We start from the raw sequence: 5,980 nt of genomic DNA, 5'->3' as shown, positions 1-5,980 counted from the left end.
TATGGTGGATAGCTAATGAAAGACAAATATCGTGTGAATAGAGCCAATATTTCCGATTTTTGAAGTGTTTTACAGCGAAAACACAATATATCGTTATATTAGCTAACAACATAAGCTAGCATACGGCAGCATTGATTCTAGTCAAGCGCTAGCATAGCACAGTTAGCATAGCACAGTTCGACAGATATATGAAAAAGCATCCCAAATTGGGTCCTTATCTTTGTTGATATTCCATCAGAATGTTGTAACGGGGTCCAATGTCCAGTACAGTCTTTAGTTGGGTTCCAGAACGAAATATTTCCCTCTTTGGTTAGCAAGCACAACGGTCGTGCGGCGCTAATCTTTCTGTCTTCAAAAAATTCTTCCAAAGCATCACGTCTAAAGTCCAGAATAAATTGCAATAATATAATTAAAGTATATTGAAAAAACATACTTTAGGATGATTTTGTGACATGTATCAAATAATATCGTATCTAGAGGTCATATTCACCTTAAACGAGCGTCTTGCATGAGCCGAGTCCAGATTCTGCCTCGCGCCCGGAATTTTTTTTAACTGCGCAGGTCTCACAAGAAGATGTGGTATTCAGTCCATGGAAGAGATATTCGACTGCTTTCAACTCTCACTTCCGCATTACACCCAGATGAAGGCGTATGACGTGTTTCTACGGTCCTAAGTGTCATGACCTTGTATAGACAAGGTCTTAAAGAGACACATCGCATTTTGGAAATCTCAATTCGGCTGGGAAAATGGCTGTAAAAATAGAACTGTTCCACTTAGAGAAATAATTCAAACGTTTTTAGAAACTATAGACTGTTATCTATCCAACAGTAGTAAATATATGCATATTGTAAAATCAAAAATTTCTTAAGAGGCCGTTTGAAAATGTGCACATATTTTCCAGTTTTTTCAATATTCACCCTGCAGCCTGAAGAAGTTTTAAACCCTGTCTCTCTCTCCAATTCATTTGTATACATTGAATAAAGTTGGACTCAGAGTGCAACCTTGTCTCACTCGCCAATTCATTTCTAAACTTTGAATAAAGTTGAACTCAGCCTGCAACCGTGCCTAACTCCCCAATTCATTTTCAAAATGTTGAATAAAGTTGGTCTCAGACTGCAACCTTGTCTCACTCCCCAATTCAAAATAAGGAACGCTTCATTCTACTGTAGACCGAGCTTCTCTCAGCCAGCAATTCCCCTCCTCCTTAGACTGAGAAGAATGGGATGGGCAATTTATTCCTCCGGTCAATCTTCTCTGTTTGGTTCCAGTTTCTCGACGTGTGAGGAAAATGAGGAGCGCTTCACGGATTTGCGTGTCATCCTTTCGCAGGGGCCATGCTAATCTTCTCTGTATCGATCCAATTTTAGTATATGTGCTGCCAAAGCGAGCACAATACAAACCTAGGAGAGGCCCTCATATATAGGACACAACCCCTCTGATGGTTCTGGTCATGGTTGGGGTCAAACAGGGTTCAAACTGACCTTCAGACCCTCAAAAACCACCCCTAGAATATTGCTGTGATGTTTAAACTTTATTTGTCGATGTAGAACTTGAAATAGAATTGACTTTTGATTTTTTAAAGAATGATCTCAGACTAAAATGTAGTTTAACCTGTCTAGGATGAGGGTGCCGCTAGCGGCACACCCCCCCCACATTCCACTGAAAAGGCAGAGCGCGAAATTCAAAAAAAATATTTTTTTTAAATATTTAACTTTCACACATTAAAGTCCAATACAGCTAATGAAAGCCACAGATCTTGTGAATCCAGCCAACATGTCCGATTTTTAAAATGTTTTACAGGGAAGACACAATATGTAAAGATGTAAATCTATTACCTAAAAACACATTAGCATAATCCACCATCTTTTATTTGTCCACCAACACCAGTAGCTATCACCAATTCGGCTAAACTAAGATATTTATAGCCCCTAACCAAGAAAAAAACTCATCAGATGACAGTCTGATAACATATTTATGGTATGGGATAGGTTTTGTTAGAAAAATGTGCATATTTCAGGTAGCTGGCATAGTTTACAATTGCACCCACCGTCACAAATTGACTAGAATAATTACAATGAGCAACGTGTTTACCTAACTACTAATCATCAAACATTTCGTAAAAATACACAGCATACACTAATCGAAAGACACAGATCCTGTGAATACAGACAATATTTCAGATTTTCTAAGTGTCTTACAGCGAAAACACAATAAATCGTTATATTAGCATAGCACATGTGCAAACATTACCCCAGCATTGATTCTAGCCAAAGAGAGCGATAACGTAAACATCGCCAAAATATATTATTTTTTTCACTAACCTTCTCAGAATTCTTCAGATGACACCCCTGTAACATCACATTACAACATACATATACAGTTTGTTCGAAAATGTGCATATTTAGCCACCAAAATCATGGTTAGACAATGAGAAATGTAGCCCAGCTGGTGAGAAAATGTCCGTGCGCCATATTAGACAGTGATCTACTCGTATACATAAATACTCATAAACGTGACTAAAAAATATAGGGTGGACAGCGATTGATAGACAATTTAATTCTTAATACAATCGCGGAATTACATTTTTTAAATTATCCTTACTTTTCAATACAGTTTGCGCCAAGCGAAGCTACGTCAAAAAACATGGCGTCCTAAGCCACTAACATTTTTCGACAGAAACACGATTTATCATAATAAAAATGTCCTACTTTGAGCTGTTCTTCCATCAGTATCTTGGGCAAAGGATCCTTTCTTGGGTCTAATCGTCTTTTGGTGGAAAGCTGTCCTCTTGCCATGTGGAAATGCCAACTGCGTTCGGGATGAACTGGAAGCGTGCCCAGAGATTCACAGCGTCTCAGAAATAAATGTCCCAAAATCGCACTAAACGGATATAAATTGCTATAAAACGCTTTAAATTAACTACCTTATGATGTTTTTAACTCCTATAACGAGTCTTAACATGACCGGAGAAAGATTACTCCCAACACTAATGCTTGGAACAGGTGCGGGTCGGTGTCCTCCACGCGCATGACGCAGCTGCAAAAGAGTTACTAGCTACAGGGTTTTTTAATTTATAGTGCCTGTGATTGCGCAATCGACCCCATTCAAATCGTCATCACGTAAAGGCATCCAGGGGAAGACGTAAGCAGTGTCCGTATACTCATAGGAATAACATTGGCTTTAAAACGGACTCCAGAACAGTGGCCAACATTTCTGAAATCTGACTCCATGTCAGGGAAATTGCTGTAGAATGGGTTCTGTTCCACTTAGAGACAAAATTTCAACTCCTATAGAAACTATAGACTGTTTTCTATCCAATAATAATAATATGCATATTGTACGATCAAGAATTTTGTAGGAAGCCGTTTCAAAAATTACACGATTACCATAAATAGTGACAACAGCGCCCCCAGCTTTAACAGGTTAAAAACGAAGCCTTTTATGATTCACAGGGCTCTTGGTCTCTAACCCCTCACCTGCTGCTTTTAGTTGCTCCTCCCCAAGTCTTTGTTCCCCTGCCCCGACCACTTCCCACCCTTCCCCCGTTTTCTGCAACATGGCCTGGCCAAAGATACGTATAACTAACTCCCCAATTAGTAGAGGGAGAGAGAGAGAGTCTGAGTCTGACTTTGATGTCTGTTTAAATGTTGTGACATTCAAGTTTGTTATGTTTAATACAGCTGGACTAAAATTTAACCTGTTTGGGCTGCAAGCCCGACGTCGGAACGAAAATGACAACAGCTGCAGGGCGCGAAATTCCAAATCTATTTTTTAAAAATATTTAACTTTCACACATTAACAAGTCCAATACAGCATTTGAAAGATAAACATCTTGTGAATCCAGCCAACATGTCCGATTTTTTAAATGTTTTACAGAGAAAACACCACATATATTTATGTTAGCTCACCACCAAATACAAAAGTGGACAGACACGTATGATTATGATTATGATGTATGAATTATGATTCAAGTAGCATGCACAAGCCAACCGAAATAACCTAAAACCAACCTAAAGAACCTAAAAAAAACTACCTCAGATGACAGTCCTATAACATGTTACACAATAAATCTATGTTTTGTTCATAAAATGTGCATATTTTAGCTATAAATCAGTTTTACAGTACTGCTCCCATCATTGCTACAGCATAGCTACAGTCTGAAATCAGACGGGAGTAGCCAGAGAAAATACAGACACCAACGTCAACTACTAATTACACCTCATAAAACATTTCAGAAAAACATATGGTGGATAGCTAATGAAAGACAAATATCGTGTGAATAGAGCCAATATTTCCGATTTTTGAAGTGTTTTACAGCGAAAACACAATATATCGTTATATTAGCTAACAACATAAGCTAGCATACGGCAGCATTGATTCTAGTCAAGCGCTAGCATAGCACAGTTAGCATAGCACAGTTCGACAGATATATGAAAAAGCATCCCAAATTGGGTCCTTATCTTTGTTGATATTCCATCAGAATGTTGTAACGGGGTCCAATGTCCAGTACAGTCTTTAGTTGGGTTCCAGAACGAAATATTTCCCTCTTTGGTTAGCAAGCACAACGGTCGTGCGGCGCTAATCTTTCTGTCTTCAAAAAATTCTTCCAAAGCATCACGTCTAAAGTCCAGAATAAATTGCAATAATATAATTAAAGTATATTGAAAAAACATACTTTAGGATGATTTTGTGACATGTATCAAATAATATCGTATCTAGAGGTCATATTCACCTTAAACGAGCGTCTTGCATGAGCCGAGTCCAGATTCTGCCTCGCGCCCGGAATTTTTTTTAACTGCGCAGGTCTCACAAGAAGATGTGGTATTCAGTCCATGGAAGAGATATTCGACTGCTTTCAACTCTCACTTCCGCATTACACCCAGATGAAGGCGTATGACGTGTTTCTACGGTCCTAAGTGTCATGACCTTGTATAGACAAGGTCTTAAAGAGACACATCGCATTTTGGAAATCTCAATTCGGCTGGGAAAATGGCTGTAAAAATAGAACTGTTCCACTTAGAGAAATAATTCAAACGTTTTTAGAAACTATAGACTGTTATCTATCCAACAGTAGTAAATATATGCATATTGTAAAATCAAAAATTTCTTAAGAGGCCGTTTGAAAATGTGCACATATTTTCCAGTTTTTTCAATATTCACCCTGCAGCCTGAAGAAGTTTTAAACCCTGTCTCTCTCTCCAATTCATTTGTATACATTGAATAAAGTTGGACTCAGAGTGCAACCTTGTCTCACTCGCCAATTCATTTCTAAACTTTGAATAAAGTTGAACTCAGCCTGCAACCGTGCCTAACTCCCCAATTCATTTTCAAAATGTTGAATAAAGTTGGTCTCAGACTGCAACCTTGTCTCACTCCCCAATTCAAAATAAGGAACGCTTCATTCTACTGTAGACCGAGCTTCTCTCAGCCAGCAATTCCCCTCCTCCTTAGACTGAGAAGAATGGGATGGGCAATTTATTCCTCCGGTCAATCTTCTCTGTTTGGTTCCAGTTTCTCGACGTGTGAGGAAAATGAGGAGCGCTTCACGGATTTGCGTGTCATCCTTTCGCAGGGGCCATGCTAATCTTCTCTGTATCGATCCAATTTTAGTATATGTGCTGCCAAAGCGAGCACAATACAAACCTAGGAGAGGCCCTCATATATAGGACACAACCCCTCTGATGGTTCTGGTCATGGTTGGGGTCAAACAGGGTTCAAACTGACCTTCAGACCCTCAAAAACCACCCCTAGAATATTGCTGTGATGTTTAAACTTTATTTGTCGATGTAGAACTTGAAATAGAATTGACTTTTGATTTTTTAAAGAATGATCTCAGACTAAAATGTAGTTTAACCTGTCTAGGATGAGGGTGCCGCTAGCGGCACACCCCCCCCACATTCCACTGAAAAGGCAGAGCGCGAAATTCAAAAAAAATATTTTTTTTAAATATTTAACTTTCACACATTAAAGTCCAATACA

General features: G+C 38.8%; 2 non-coding genes across 2 annotated transcripts; both read right to left on the bottom strand.

Moving 5' to 3' along the window:
* Nucleotides 1-1,285: 1,285 nt before the first annotated feature.
* LOC129850482 (U6 spliceosomal RNA) lies at nt 1,286-1,392 on the bottom strand. Its single transcript, XR_008758798.1, has one exon. It is a non-coding gene; the product is annotated as a U6 spliceosomal RNA (small nuclear RNA).
* A 4,136-nt stretch (nt 1,393-5,528) lies between these two features.
* LOC129850481 (U6 spliceosomal RNA) lies at nt 5,529-5,635 on the bottom strand. The gene has a single exon (XR_008758797.1). It is a non-coding gene; the product is annotated as a U6 spliceosomal RNA (small nuclear RNA).
* Between the last annotated feature and the right edge of the window lie 345 nt (nt 5,636-5,980).

The sequence above is a fragment of the Salvelinus fontinalis genome, unplaced genomic scaffold (assembly GCF_029448725.1).
Source record: "Salvelinus fontinalis isolate EN_2023a unplaced genomic scaffold, ASM2944872v1 scaffold_2064, whole genome shotgun sequence".
Taxonomy (NCBI): domain Eukaryota; kingdom Metazoa; phylum Chordata; class Actinopteri; order Salmoniformes; family Salmonidae; genus Salvelinus; species Salvelinus fontinalis.
Note: the sequence above shows the minus strand (reverse complement) of the source record. Positions and strands in the feature narration are given on the sequence as shown.